The sequence below is a fragment of the Balaenoptera physalus genome, assembly GCF_965194825.1.
Source record: "Balaenoptera physalus genome assembly, contig: HAP1_SCAFFOLD_606, whole genome shotgun sequence".
Classification (NCBI taxonomy): Eukaryota; Metazoa; Chordata; class Mammalia; order Artiodactyla; family Balaenopteridae; genus Balaenoptera; species Balaenoptera physalus.
In genome coordinates, this window is record NW_028126138.1 from 345,647 (window position 1) to 361,440 (window position 15,794).

General features: G+C 48.5%; 1 pseudogene across 1 annotated transcript in view; it reads left to right on the forward strand.

Moving 5' to 3' along the window:
- LOC309653575 (myosin-10 pseudogene) overlaps positions 1-14,044 on the forward strand; it is a 28,961-nt pseudogene extending 14,917 nt beyond the window's left edge. Inside the window, exon 3 of the transcript XR_014268815.1 lies at positions 10,944-14,044. The product of XR_014268815.1 is annotated as a myosin-10 pseudogene (transcript). The remainder of the gene's footprint in view (positions 1-10,943) is intronic.
- Positions 14,045-15,794: the final 1,750 nt, after the last annotated feature.

Genomic DNA, 15,794 nt, shown 5'->3' on the forward strand with positions numbered 1-15,794 from the left:
TTGCCTCATCTGAGCAAGCCCACCGACACGCCGAGCAGGAGAGAGATGAGCTGGCGGATGAGATCGCCAACAGTGCCTCTGGCAAGTCTGCGCTGCTGGATGAGAAGCGGCGTCTGGAGGCATGGATAGCGCAGCTGGAGGAGGAGCTTGAAGAGGAGCAGAGCAACATGGAGTTGCTCAACGACCGCTTCCGCAAGACCACGCTGCAGGTGGACACGCTGAACACAGAGCTGGCGGCCGAGCGCAGCGCCGCCCAGAAGAGCGACAATGCACGCCAGCAGCTGGAGCGGCAGAACAAGGAGCTGAAGGCCAAGCTGCAGGAGCTGGAGGGCGCTGTCAAGTCCAAGTTCAAGGCCACCATCTCGGCCCTGGAAGCCAAGATTGGGCAGTTGGAGGAGCAGCTTGAGCAGGAGGCCAAGGAAAGAGCAGCTGCCAACAAACTAGTCCGTCGTACCGAGAAGAAGCTGAAGGAAATCTTCATGCAGGTTGAGGATGAACGCCGCCATGCCGATCAGTATAAAGAACAGATGGAGAAGGCCAATGCCAGGATGAAGCAGCTCAAACGGCAGCTGGAGGAAGCAGAGGAAGAAGCTACACGTGCCAACGCGTCTCGGCGCAAACTCCAGCGGGAACTGGATGACGCCACCGAGGCCAACGAGGGCCTGAGCCACGAGGTCAGCACGCTGAAGAACCGGCTGAGGCGAGGAGGCCCCATCAGCTTCTCCGCCAGCCGATCTGGCTGGTGCCAGCTGCACATCGAGGGCGCTTCCCTGGAGCTGTCGGATGATGACACAGAAAGTAAGACCAGTGACGTCAATGAGACGCAGCCACCCCAGTCTGAGTAGATCCAAGGAAGCCGGGGGAGGCGATACCGAGGGACACGCAGGAAGTCACCCAGCGCCCCGGCCCCGGGGGCCGCCCTGCAGATCTGGGCGACTGGCGAACTGCACGACTCCTTCCTGAGAGATCAACTGTGTCTTAAGGACTTGCAGCCTACACAACTGTCTCCTGCTTCAGATTTAGGTACAATTGCTCCCCTTTTTATATATATATACACAAAACCTACACATATTAAACAGATCGTCTCATCATTGCGTCTATTTTCCATATATCCATCAAGAGACCATTTTATAATACATGTTAAGAAGAGAACCCTTTTTCAAACAAACTCTAGACCCCGTTGCCGGTCGCTGGGGCAGCCCCGGGGTTGCTGCCCAGTCGCTCTGCATGCTCTGTCGTACGGACAGCTACCTTAGTTCTGTGTTCATGTGGCCCCTGCCTCCTCAGCCACGTAAAGTCTCTTTTAGAACGTCGTGGAACCTAAACTGCACTTGTAGCTCTCATTTCCTTCAAATAATGATCAACACTATTTCAGTGAGCAAACTGTGAAAGGGGCTTTGGAGAGATTAGGAGGGGTGGGTTGGATGGGGGGAAGCGGCATCCGTGTGGGGTGGCCATGCCCACCTCCCTCGAGTCGTGGTGTGCCCGTATCTCTTCACGTCAACTGTCCTCGGCCCAGTCTGTACATAGGAAGAACGGTGGCCACCACCCAGCTGAGGCCCCGGGGGCAGCCATCACAGTGACTTCAGGATGGCCTCCTGAGGCCCCGGCTTCCCCAGTGTGCTCCTCGCTTCTGGAGCGAGCAGCTGCAGGCCCCTGAGCAGCAGCTCGGGGCATACCCTCCCTCGCCAGCCAGGCTCTCATGCTGACCTTGCAAATTCAGCCGCTGCTTTGAGCCCAAAATGGGAATATTGGTTTTGTGTCCGAGACTTGTTCCAAGTTTGTTGGTGAGGTTGACAGAATCTCGAGAACAGATGCCACCTGCCTGAATGTTGACATGCCAGTGGATGTGACTCCTTTTTCATTTCTCCTTTCCCCTCCCCCTTGGGACAGTGTTACAGTGAACACTTAGCATTCTGTTTTTGGTTGATAGTTAATCAAACTGACATTACAGAAAGTGCCTTAGACACTACAGTACTAAGACAATGTTAAATATATTATTTGCCTCTGTAACAATCTAATGTATTAAGTTTTGACTGCTTCATATATCATGTACCTCTCTAGTCAAAGTGGTATTATAAACATTCAGACTTCTGGAGCATTTTGATGACAAGGGCATGGAGCACTGTGATGACAGGGGCCATGGAACACTGTGATGGCAAAGGCCATGGAGCATTGTGATGACAAGTGTCATGGAACATTTTGATGACATTGGCATGGAGCATTATGATGACAAGAGTTCTGGAGCATTTTGATGACAAGGGCATGGAGCACTGTGATGACAGAGGCCATGGAACTCTGTGATGGCAAAGGTCATGGAACATTGGGATGACAAGTGTCATGTGATATTTTGATGACATTGGCATGGAGCATTATGATGACAAGAGTTCTGGAGCATTTTGATGACAAGAGCATGGAGCATTGTGATGACAGGGCCATTGAACATTGTGATGGCATAGGCCATGGAACATTGTGATGACAAGTGTCATGGGACATTTTGATGACATTGACATGGAGCATTATGACGACAAGAGTTCTGGAGCATTTTGATGACAAGGGCATGGAGCATTGTGATGACAGGGCCCATGGAGCATTGTGATGAAAAGAGCCATGGAGCATTGTGATGATAAGAGTTCTGGAGCATTTTGATGACAAGGGCATGGAGCACTGTGATGACAGAGGCCATGGAACTCTGTGATGGCAAAGGCCATGGAACATTGTGATGACAAGTGTCATGTGATATTTTGATGACATTGGCATGGAGCATTATGATGGCAAGAGTTGTGGAGCATTTTGATGACAAGAGCATGGAGCATTGTGATGACAGGGCCCATGGAGCATTGTGATGACAGGGCCATGGAACATTGTGATGGCATAGGCCATGGAGCATTGTGATGACAAGTGTCATGGGACATTTTGATGACATTGGCATGGAGCATTATGATGACAAGAGTTCTGGAGCATTTTGATGACAAGGGCATGGAGCATTGTGATGACAGGGCCCATGGAGCATTGTGATGAAAAGAGCCATGGAGCATTGTGATGACAGGCATCATGGAGCATTGTGAAGAAAGGGGCCATGGGGAATTTTAATGACAATAGAGAAATGTGATGAAAATGGTCAGCGAACATATTGATTAAAGTGGTCATTGAGAATTGTGATGAAAAGTGACATAGAGCATTGTGATGACAAAGGTCATGGAGAACTGTGATGACCAGGGTCATGTAGCATTGTGATGACACGTTCACGGAACATTGTGATGACAAGAATTCTGGAGCATTGTGATGACAAGGGCCATGGAGCATTGTGATGCCACGGTCATGGAACATTGTGATGACAAAATTCTGGAGCATTGTGAGGAAAACTGCATGGAGCATTGTGATCATAGGGGACATGGAGCATTGTGATGACATGGGCAGGGAACACTGTGATGACAGGTGTTATGGAGCAATGTGATGACAAGTGTCATGGAGCATTGTGATGAGAGGGGCCTTGGAGAATTGTGATGACAGGCGTCATGAGGCATTGAGATGGCAGTGGTCATGAAGCATTATGATGAAAGGTGTTTTGGAGCACTGTTATTAAAGGGGCCATGGAATATTGTGAATACAAAGGCCATGGAGCATTGAGATGACAGTGGTCATGGAGCATTGTGATGAAAGTGGTAATGGAACATTGTGATGACAAGTGTCCTGGGACCCTGTGATGACATGGTTCATGGAGCATTGTGATGACAATGGTCATGGCGAACTGTGATGACAATTTCATGGGGCATTGTGATGGCAGTGGTCATCTAGAAATGTGATTAAAGTTATTATGGAGCACAGTAATGAGAGGGGACATGGAGCATTGTGATAAAAAGTGTCATGGAGCATCGTGATGACAAATGCCATGGAGAATTGTGATGTGAGGTGAAATTGGGCATTGTGATGAAAGGGGTCATGGAGTACTGGGATTACAGGGGCCATGGAGCATTGTGATAACAAGTGACATGCAGAATAGTGATGACAGGCATCATAGAGCATTGTGATGACAAGTGCTATTTGGCATTTTGTTGACATGGATCATGGAGCATTGTGATGACATGGGCCATGGAGCACTGTGAAGACAAGATTCATGGAGCATTGTGATGACACGGGCATGAAGCATGGTGATGACAATGGACTTGGAGCATTGTGATGACAAGGGCATGGAGCATTGTGATTACAGGAGATATGGAGCATTGTGATGACATTGGCAGGGATCATTATGAAGACAGGGGTCATGGAGCATTGTGATGACAAGTGTCATGCAATATTGTGCTGACACAGATCATGGAGCATTTTGATAAGAGTGGCCTTGGAGCACAGTGATGAGAGACGTCATGGGGCATTATGGTGACAGTGGTCAAGGAGCATTGTGATGAAAGTGTTCAGGGAGCAACGCGATTATCGTTACAATGGAGCATTGTGAATACAAAGGCCATGGAACATTGAGACAACAGAGTTCATGGAGCATTGTGATGACAAGGGTCTTGGAACCTACTGATGACACGTTTCATACAGTATTGAGATCAGAAGGGCCAAGGCAAATTGTGATGACACGTGTCATGGGGCATTGTGATGACATTGGTCATCTTGCATTGTGATGACAGTGGTCATGTAGAATTTTGATTAAAGGTATCATGGAGCACTGTGATGACAAAGGCCAAGGAACATTTTGATGACAAGTGTCATTGAGCAATGTGATGACATGGGAATGAAGCATTATGATGACAAATGTTCTGGAGCATTGTGATGACAAGGGCATGGAGCATTGTGATTACAGGGGCCATGGAGCATTGTGATGAAAACGGCATGGAGCATTGTGATGACAGTGGTCATTGAGCATTGTGATTACAAAGACCATGAGGCATTGTGATGACAGGGGCCTTGGAGCATTGTGATGACAATGGTCATCAAGCATTGTGAAGTCAGGGGTCATAGCGCATTGTGATGAGAAAGACCATGGAGCATGGTGATGACAGAGGCCATGAAATATTGTGATGGCAAGGCCATGTACCATTGTGATGACAAGGGCAGTGAATCTTGTGGTGACCGGGGTCATGGAGCATTTTGATGAAAACTTTCATGGAACGTTGTGATGACAGGGGTCATGGAGCATTGTGTTGAAAAGGAACATGGAGCAGTGTGATTACAGGATCCATGGAGCATTGTGAATACATAGGCCATGGAACAATGTGATGACAGGGGTCATGTAGCATTGTGATGACAGGGTCATGGAGCATTGTGATTACAGGGCTTATGGGGCACTGAGATGACAGGGGGCATGGAGCATTGTGATGAATATTGTCCTGGAGCATTGTGATGACAGCAGTCACAGAGAATTGTGATGAAAGGTATCATGCAGCATTGTGATGACAACGTCCATTAATCATTTTGATGACAGGGGTCATGGAGCATTGTGATAACAAGGTTCATAAAGCATTTTGATGACTGGGGTCATGGAACATTGTGATAAGAATGTTCATAAAGCATTTTGATGACAGGGGTCATGGAACATTGTGTTGACACGGGCATGGAGCATTGTAATGATAGGATATCTGGAGCATTGTGATGAAAAGGGGATGGAGCATTTTGATGACAGGGTCCAAGGAGCATTGTGCTGACAATGGCATGGAGCATTGTGATGAAAAGGGTACTGGAGCACTGTGAGGAAAGGAATCATGGATCATTGTGATGACAGGGGTCATGGAGCTTTGTGATGACAAGGGTCATGGAGCATTGTGATGACACGGTCAAGGAACATTGCGATGACAAGAATTCTGGAGCATTGTGATGAAAGGCATGGAGCATTGTGATTAAAGGTGACAAGGAGCATAGTGATGATATGGGCAGAGAACTTTGTGATGACACGGGTCATGGAGCATTGTGATGAAAAGTGTCATGGAACATTTTACTGACAGGGATCATGGAGCTTTTTGGTAAGAGAGGCCTTGGAGATTTGTGGTGGCAGGCGTCATCGAGCATTGTGATGACAGCGGTCTTGGAGCATTGTGATGAAAGGGGTCATGGAGCACTCTGATTACAGGGGCCAGGGAGCATTGTGAAAACAAAGGCTATGGAGCATTGAGAATACAAAGGCTATGGAGCATTGAGATGACACGGTTCATGGAGCATTGTGATGAAAGTGATCATGGATCATTGTGATGACAAGTGTCCTGGAACCTTGTGATGACACGGTTCATGGAGCATTGTGATGACAAGGACCATGGCGAATTGTGATGACATCTGTTATTGGGCATTGTGATGACAGTGGTCATCTAGAATTGTGATGAAAGGTATAATGGAGCACTGTGATGACAGGGGCCATGGAACATTGTGATGAGAAAGGCCATGGAGCATTGTGATGACAAGTGTCATGGGGCATTTTGATGACATTGGCATGGAGCTTTATGATGACAAATGTTCTGGAGCATTTTGATAACAAGGCCATGGAGCATTGTTATGACAGGGGCCATGGAACATTGTGATGGCAAAGGCCATGGATCATTGTCATGACAAGTGTCATGGGACATTTTGATGACATTGGCATGGAGCATTATGATGACAAGAGTTCTGGAGCATTTTGACGACAAGGGCATGGAGCATTGTGATGACTGGGCCCTTGGAGCATTGTGATGAAAAGGGCAGGGAAAATTGTGATGACTGGGTTCATGGAGCATTGTGACGAAAGGGGCCATGGAGCATTGAGATGACAGGCGTCTTGAGGTATGGTGATGACAGTGGTCATGGGGCATTGTGATGAAAGAGATCATGGAGCAACATGATAACAGGGGCCATGGAGGATTGTGATGAGAGGTGTATTGGATCAGTGTGATGAAAATATGAATGGATCATTGTGATGACATGTGGCCTGGAACACTGTGATGACACGGTTCTTCGAGTATTGTGATGACAAGGGTCATAGCGAATTGTGATGACAGGTGTCATGGGGCATTGTGATGGCATTGATCACATAAGAGTTGTGATGAAAGGTATCATGGAACACTGTGATGACTGGGGGCATGAAGCATTGTTATGAAAATTGTCCTGGATTATTGTGATGACAGCAGTCATGGAGAATTGTGATGACAGGAATTATGCAGCATTGTGTTGACAAGGGTATGGACTATTGTGATGACAATGGTTATGGAGCAATGTGATGAAAGTTTTCATGGAACATCGTGATGAAAAGTGCCTGGGAGCATTGTGACGATAAAGGCCATGGAGCATTGTGAAGACAAGTGTCATGGAGCATTGTAATGAAAGCATTCATTATGCACTGTGATGACAAGGGGGATGGAGTATTGTGATAAAACTGTTCCTGGAGCATTGTGATAACAAAAGCCATGGAGCATTGTGATGACAGGCATCATGGAGCATTGTGAAGAAATGGGCCAGGGGAATTGTAATGACAATAGAGAAATGTGATGAAAATGGTCAGTGAGCATAGTGATTAAAGTGGTCATTGAGAATTGTGATGAATAGTGACATAGAGCATTGTGATGACAAAGGTCATGGAGAAGTGTGATGACCAGGGTCATGTAGCATTGTGATGACATGTCCATGGAATATTGTGATGACAAGAATTCTGGAGCATTGTGATGAGAAGGGCCATGAAGCACTGTGATGCCAGAGTCATGGAACATTTTGATGATAAGATTCTGGAGCATTGTGAGGAAAATGGCTTGGAGCATTGTGATTATAGGGGACATGGAGCATTGTGATGACATGGGCAGGGAACACTCTGATGACAGGTGTTATGGAACAATGTGATGACACGTGTCATGGAGCATTGTGATGAGAGGGGCCTTGGAGAATTGTGATGACAAGCGTCATGAGGCATTGAGATGGCAGTGGTCATGGAGCATTATGATGAAAGGTGTTTTGGAGCACTGTGATTACAGGGGCCATGGAGCATTGTGAATACAAAGGCCATGGAGCATTGAGATGACAGTGGTCATGGAGCATTGTGATGAAAGTGGTAATGGATCATTGTGATGACAAGTGTCCTGGGACCCTGTGATGACATGGTTCATGGAGCATTGTGATGACAATGGTCATGGCGAATTGTGATGACAATGTCATGGGGCATTGTGATGGCAGTGGTCATCTAGAAATGTGATTAAAGTTATTATGGAGCACAGTAATGAGAGGGGCCATGGAGCATTGTGATGACAAGTGTCATGGAGCATTGTGATGACAGGTGTCATGGAGCATCGTGATGACAAATGCCATGGAGAATTGTGATGAGAGGTGGCATTGGGCATTGTGATGAAAGGGGTCATGGAGTACTGGGATTACAAGGGCCATGGAGCATTGTGATAACAAGTGACATGGAGAATAGTGATGACAGGCATCATAGAGCATTGTGATGACAAGTGCCATTTAGCATTTTGATGTCAGGGTTCATCAGGCATTGTGCTGATGGGGGTCATGGAGCATTGTGATGACAAAGGTCATAGAGCATTGTGATGACAGGGCTCATGGAGCATTGTGATGACATGGGCAATGGAGCATTGTGAAGAGAAGATTCATGGAGCATTGTGATGACACGGGCATGAAGCATGGTGATGACAACACACCTGGAGCATTGTGATGACAAGGGCATGGAGCAATGTGTTTACAGGAGACATGGAGCATTGTGATGACATTGGTAGGGATCCTTGTGAAGACAGGGATCATGGAGCATTGTGATGACAAGTGTCATGCAAAATAGTGCTGACACAGATCATGGAGCATTTTGATAAGATTGGCATTGGAGCACGGTGATGAGAGACGTCATGAGGCATTATGGTGAAAGTGGTCAAGGAGCATTGTGATGAAAGTGTTCATGGAGCAACGCGATTATCGGGACAATGGAGCATTGTGAATACACAAGCCATGGAACATGGAGATAACAGAGTTCATGGAGCATTGTGATGACAAGGGTCTTGGAACCTACTGATGACACGTTTCATACAGCATTGAGATGACAAGGGCCAAGGCGAATTGTGATGACACGTGTCATGGGGCATTGTGATGACATTGGTCATCTTGCATTGTGATGACAGTGGTCATGTAGAATTTTGATTAAAGGTATCATGGAGCACTGTGATGACAAAGGCCAAGGAACATTTTGATGACAAGTGTCATTCAGCAATGTGATGACACGGGAATGGAGCATTATGATGACAAGTGTCCTGGAGCATTGTGATGACAAGGGCATGGAGCATTTTGATTACAGGGGCCATGGAGCATTGTGATGAAAACGGCATGGAGCATTGTGATGACAGTGGTCATTGAGCATTGTGATTACAAAGACCATGAGGCATTGTGATGACAGGGGCCTTGGAGCATTGTGATGACAATGGTCATCAAGCATTGTGATGACAGGGGTCATAGAGCATTGTGATGAGAAAGACCATGGAGCATGGTGATGACAGAGGCCATGGAACATTGTGATGACAAGGCCATGTACCATTGTGATGACAAGGGCAGGGAACCTTGTGGTGACCAGGGTCATGGAGCATTTTGATGACAACTTTCATGGAACATTGTGATGACAGCGGTCATGGAGCATTGTGATGACAGGGTCATGGAGCATTGTGTTTACAGGGCTTATGGGGCAATGTGATGACAGGGGGCATGGAGCATTGCGATGAAAATTGTCCTGGAGCATTGTGATGACAGCAGTCACAGAGGATTGTGATGAAAGGTATCATGCAGCATTGTGATGAAAACGTTCATTAATCATTTTGATGACAGGGGTCATGGAACATTGTGATAACAAGGTTCATAAAGCATTTTGATGACAGGGGTCATGGAACATTGTGATAAGAATGTTCATAAAGCATTTTGATGACAGGGGTCATGGAGCATTGTGTTGACACGGGCATGGAGCATTGTAATGATAGGATATCTGGAGCATTGTGATGAAAAGGGGATGGAGCATTTTGATGACAGGGTCCAAGGAGCATTGTGCTGACAATGGCATGGAGCATTGTGATGAAAAGGGTACTGGAGCACTGTGAGGAAAGGAATCATGGATCATTGTGATGACATGGCTCATGGAGCTTTGTGATGACAAGGGTCATGGAGCATTGTGATAACACGGTCAAGGAACATTGCAAAGACAAGAATTCTGGAGCATTGTGATGAAAGGGCATGGAGCATTGTGATGAAAGGTGACAAGGAGTATAGTGTTGATATGGGCAGAGAACTTTGTGATGAAAGGGGTCATGGAGCACCGTGATTACAGGGGCCATGGAGCATTGTGAATACAAAGGCTATGGAGCATTGAGATGACAGGTTTCATGGAGCATTGTGATGAAAGTGATCATGGATCATTGTGATGACAAGAGTCCTGGAACCTTGTGATGACACGGTTCATGGAGCATTGTGATGACAAGGACCATGGCGAATTGTTATGACATCTGTCATGGGGCATTGTGATGACAGTGGTCATCTAGAATTGTGATGAAAGGTATCATGGAGCACTGTGATGACAGGGGCCATGGAACATTGTGATGACAAAGGCCATGGAGCATTGTGATGACAAGTGTCATGGGGCATTTTGATGACATTGGCATGGAGCATTATGATGACAAGTGTTCTGGAGCATTTTTTTTTCTATAATGAATAAATGTATTGTCTTACAAAAATCATTGTCTAGAAATATGGGAATACAAGAAAAGATATTTGCAGTCATGTGTCTGGTGGTCAACAGCCAGTACAATTCATAAAGGGGGAAAATCAAAGATTCCAAACCCACATGACAAATTCTTCCTAACAGATGTTAAAGCTTTTAACCCAAAAGGTTTGTGTTTTCAAGCATGTTGCAGAGGATCAAGGATTTGATCCTGGCCAAGATCAGGAATAAGCAAGAAATGATGATCTCAGATTTAGAAGAGCGCTTAAAGAAGGTGAAGAAGACCCGCCAGGAACTGGAAAAGGCCAAAAGGAAACTGCACGGCGAGACCACGGACCTGCAGGACCAGATCCCTGAGCTCCAGGTGCAGATTGACGAGCTCAAGATCCAGGTGGCCAAGAAGGAGGAGGAGCTGCAGGGCGCCCTGGCCAGGGGTGACGATGAGACGCTGCACAAAAACAATGCGCTTAAAGTTGTGCGAGAGCTGCAAGCCCAGCTTGCTGAGCTGCAGGAAGACTTTGAATCCGAGAAGGCTTCGCGGAACAAGGCGGAAAATCAGAAGAGGGACTTGAGTGAGGAGCTGGAAGCTCTGAAGACAGAGCTTGAGGACACGCTGGACACCACGGCAGCTCAGCAGGAGCTGCGCACCAAACGTGAACAAGAAGTGGCAGAGCTGAAGAAGGCTCTTGAGGAGGAAACGAAGAACCACGAGGCTCAGATCCAGGACATGAGGCAGCGGCACGCGACCGCCCTGGAGGAGCTCTCGGAGCAGCTGGAGCAGGCGAAGCGGTTCAAAGCAAATCTGGAGAAGAACAAGCAGGGCCTGGAGACAGACAACAAGGAGCTGGCGTGCGAGGTGAAGGTGCTGCAGCAGGTCAAGGCCGAGTCTGAGCACAAGCGGAAGAAGCTGGACGCCCAGGTCCAGGAGCTCCACGCCAAGGTCTCGGAAGGAGACAGACTCAGGGTGGAACTGGCTGAGAAAGCGAACAAGTTACAGAATGAATTGGATAATGTCTCAACTCTTCTAGAAGAAGCAGAGAAAAAGGGTATTAAGTTTGCCAAGGACGCAGCTGGTCTTGAGTCTCAACTCCAGGACACACAGGAGCTTCTTCAGGAGGAGACACGACAGAAACTGAACCTGAGCAGTCGGATCCGGCAGCTGGAGGAGGAGAAGAACAGCCTTCAGGAGCAGCAGGAGGAGGAGGAGGAGGCCAGGAAGAACCTGGAAAAGCAGGTGCTGGCCCTGCAGGCCCAGTTGACAGATACCAAGAAGAAAGTAGATGATGACCTGGGGACAATTGAAAGTTTGGAAGAAGCCAAGAAGAAGCTCCTTAAAGACGTGGAAGCACTGAGCCAGCGCCTGGAGGAGAAGGCCCTGGCCTACGACAAGCTGGAGAAGACCAAGAACCGCCTGCAGCAGGAGCTCGATGACCTGCTGGTGGACCTGGACCACCAGCGCCAGATCGTCTCCAACTTAGAGAAGAAGCAGAAGAAGTTCGATCAGCTGTTAGCAGAAGAGAAGAACGTCTCTGCCCGCTACGCGGAAGAGCGAGACCGGGCCGAAGCAGAGGCCAGAGAGAAGGAAACCAAAGCCCTGTCCCTGGCCCGCGCCCTTGAGGAGGCCCTGGAGGCCAAGGAAGAGTCTGAGCGGCAGAACAAGCAGATGCGGGCAGACATGGAGGACCTGATGAGCTCCAAGGACGACGTGGGCAAGAACGTTCATGAACTTGTAAAATCCAAACGGGCCCTAGAGCAGCAGGTGGAGGAAATGAGGACCCAGCTGGAAGAGCTGGAAGATGAGCTTCAGGCTACAGAAGACGCCAAGCTTCGCCTGGAGGTCAACATGCAGGCCATGAAGGCCCAGTTTGAGAGGGACTTGCAGGCCAGAGATGAGCAGAACGAGGAGAAGAAGCGGCTCCTCGTTAAACAGGTGCGGGAGCTGGAGGCTGAGCTGGAGGATGAGCGGAAACAGCGGGCCCTTGCTGTGGCTTCAAAGAAGAAAATGGAAATAGACCTGAAGGACCTGGAAGCGCAGATCGAGGCTGCAAACAAAGCTAGGGATGAAGTGATCAAGCAGCTCCGCAAACTTCAGGCTCAGATGAAGGACTACCAACGTGAATTAGAAGAAGCTCGTGCATCCCGGGATGAGATTTTTGCTCAGTCCAAAGAGAGTGAAAAGAAACTGAAGAGTCTGGAAGCAGAAATCCTTCAACTGCAGGAGGAACTTGCCTCATCTGAGCAAGCCCACCGACACGCCGAGCAGGAGAGAGATGAGCTGGCGGATGAGATCGCCAACAGTGCCTCTGGCAAGTCTGCGCTGCTGGATGAGAAGCGGCGTCTGGAGGCATGGATAGCGCAGCTGGAGGAGGAGCTTGAAGAGGAGCAGAGCAACATGGAGTTGCTCAACGACCGCTTCCGCAAGACCACGCTGCAGGTGGACACGCTGAACACAGAGCTGGCGGCCGAGCGCAGCGCCGCCCAGAAGAGCGACAATGCGCGCCAGCAGCTGGAGCGGCAGAACAAGGAGCTGAAGGCCAAGCTGCAGGAGCTGGAGGGCGCTGTCAAGTCCAAGTTCAAGGCCACCATCTCGGCCCTGGAAGCCAAGATTGGGCAGTTGGAGGAGCAGCTTGAGCAGGAGGCCAAGGAAAGAGCAGCTGCCAACAAACTAGTCCGTCGTACCGAGAAGAAGCTGAAGGAAATCTTCATGCAGGTTGAGGATGAACGCCGCCATGCCGATCAGTATAAAGAACAGATGGAGAAGGCCAATGCCAGGATGAAGCAGCTCAAACGGCAGCTGGAGGAAGCAGAGGAAGAAGCTACACGTGCCAACGCGTCTCGGCGCAAACTCCAGCGGGAACTGGATGACGCCACCGAGGCCAACGAGGGCCTGAGCCACGAGGTCAGCACGCTGAAGAACCGGCTGAGGCGAGGAGGCCCCATCAGCTTCTCCGCCAGCCGATCTGGCTGGTGCCAGCTGCACATCGAGGGCGCGTCCCTGGAGCTGTCGGATGATGACACAGAAAGTAAGACCAGTGACGTCAATGAGACGCAGCCACCCCAGTCTGAGTAGATCCAAGGAAGCCGGGGGAGGCGATACCGAGGGACACGCAGGAAGTCACCCAGCGCCCCGGCCCCGGGGGCCGCCCTGCAGATCTGGGCGACTGGCGAACTGCACGACTCCTTCCTGAGAGATCAACTGTGTCTTAAGGACTTGCAGCCTACACAACTGTCTCCTGCTTCAGATTTAGGTACAATTGCTCCCCTTTTTATATATATATACACAAAACCTACACATATTAAACAGATCGTCTCATCATTGCGTCTATTTTCCATATATCCATCAAGAGACCATTTTATAATACATGTTAAGAAGAGAACCCTTTTTCAAACAAACTCTAGACCCCGTTGCCGGTCGCTGGGGCAGCCCCGGGGTTGCTGCCCAGTCGCTCTGCATGCTCTGTCGTACGGACAGCTACCTTAGTTCTGTGTTCATGTGGCCCCTGCCTCCTCAGCCACGTAAAGTCTCTTTTAGAACGTCGTGGAACCTAAACTGCACTTGTAGCTCTCATTTCCTTCAAATAATGATCAACACTATTTCAGTGAGCAAACTGTGAAAGGGGCTTTGGAGAGATTAGGAGGGGTGGGTTGGATGGGGGGAAGCGGCATCCGTGTGGGGTGGCCATGCCCACCTCCCTCGAGTCGTGGTGTGCCCGTATCTCTTCACGTCAACTGTCCTCGGCCCAGTCTGTACATAGGAAGAACGGTGGCCACCACCCAGCTGAGGCCCCGGGGGCAGCCATCACAGTGACTTCAGGATGGCCTCCTGAGGCCCCGGCTTCCCCAGTGTGCTCCTCGCTTCTGGAGCGAGCAGCTGCAGGCCCCTGAGCAGCAGCTCGGGGCATACCCTCCCTCGCCAGCCAGGCTCTCATGCTGACCTTGCAAATTCAGCCGCTGCTTTGAGCCCAAAATGGGAATATTGGTTTTGTGTCCGAGACTTGTTCCAAGTTTGTTGGTGAGGTTGACAGAATCTCGAGAACAGATGCCACCTGCCTGAATGTTGACATGCCAGTGGATGTGACTCCTTTTTCATTTCTCCTTTCCCCTCCCCCTTGGGACAGTGTTACAGTGAACACTTAGCATTCTGTTTTTGGTTGATAGTTAATCAAACTGACATTACAGAAAGTGCCTTAGACACTACAGTACTAAGACAATGTTAAATATATTATTTGCCTCTGTAACAATCTAATGTATTAAGTTTTGACTGCTTCATATATCATGTACCTCTCTAGTCAAAGTGGTATTATAAACATTCAGACTTCTGGAGCATTTTGATGACAAGGGCATGGAGCACTGTGATGACAGGGGCCATGGAACACTGTGATGGCAAAGGCCATGGAGCATTGTGATGACAAGTGTCATGGAACATTTTGATGACATTGGCATGGAGCATTATGATGACAAGAGTTCTGGAGCATTTTGATGACAAGGGCATGGAGCACTGTGATGACAGAGGCCATGGAACTCTGTGATGGCAAAGGTCATGGAACATTGGGATGACAAGTGTCATGTGATATTTTGATGACATTGGCATGGAGCATTATGATGACAAGAGTTCTGGAGCATTTTGATGACAAGAGCATGGAGCATTGTGATGACAGGGCCATTGAACATTGTGATGGCATAGGCCATGGAACATTGTGATGACAAGTGTCATGGGACATTTTGATGACATTGACATGGAGCATTATGATGACAAGAGTTCTGGAGCATTTTGATGACAAGGGCATGGAGCATTGTGATGACAGGGCCCATGGAGCATTGTGATGAAAAGAGCCATGGAGCATTGTGATGATAAGAGTTCTGGAGCATTTTGATGACAAGGGCATGGAGCACTGTGATGACAGAGGCCATGGAACTCTGTGATGGCAAAGGCCATGGAACATTGTGATGACAAGTGTCATGTGATATTTTGATGACATTGGCATGGAGCATTATGATGGCAAGAGTTGTGGAGCATTTTGATGACAAGAGCATGGAGCATTGTGATGACAGGGCCCATGGAGCATTGTGATGACAGGGCCATGGAACATTGTGATGGCATAGGCCATGGAGCATTGTGATGACAAGTGTCATGGGACATTTT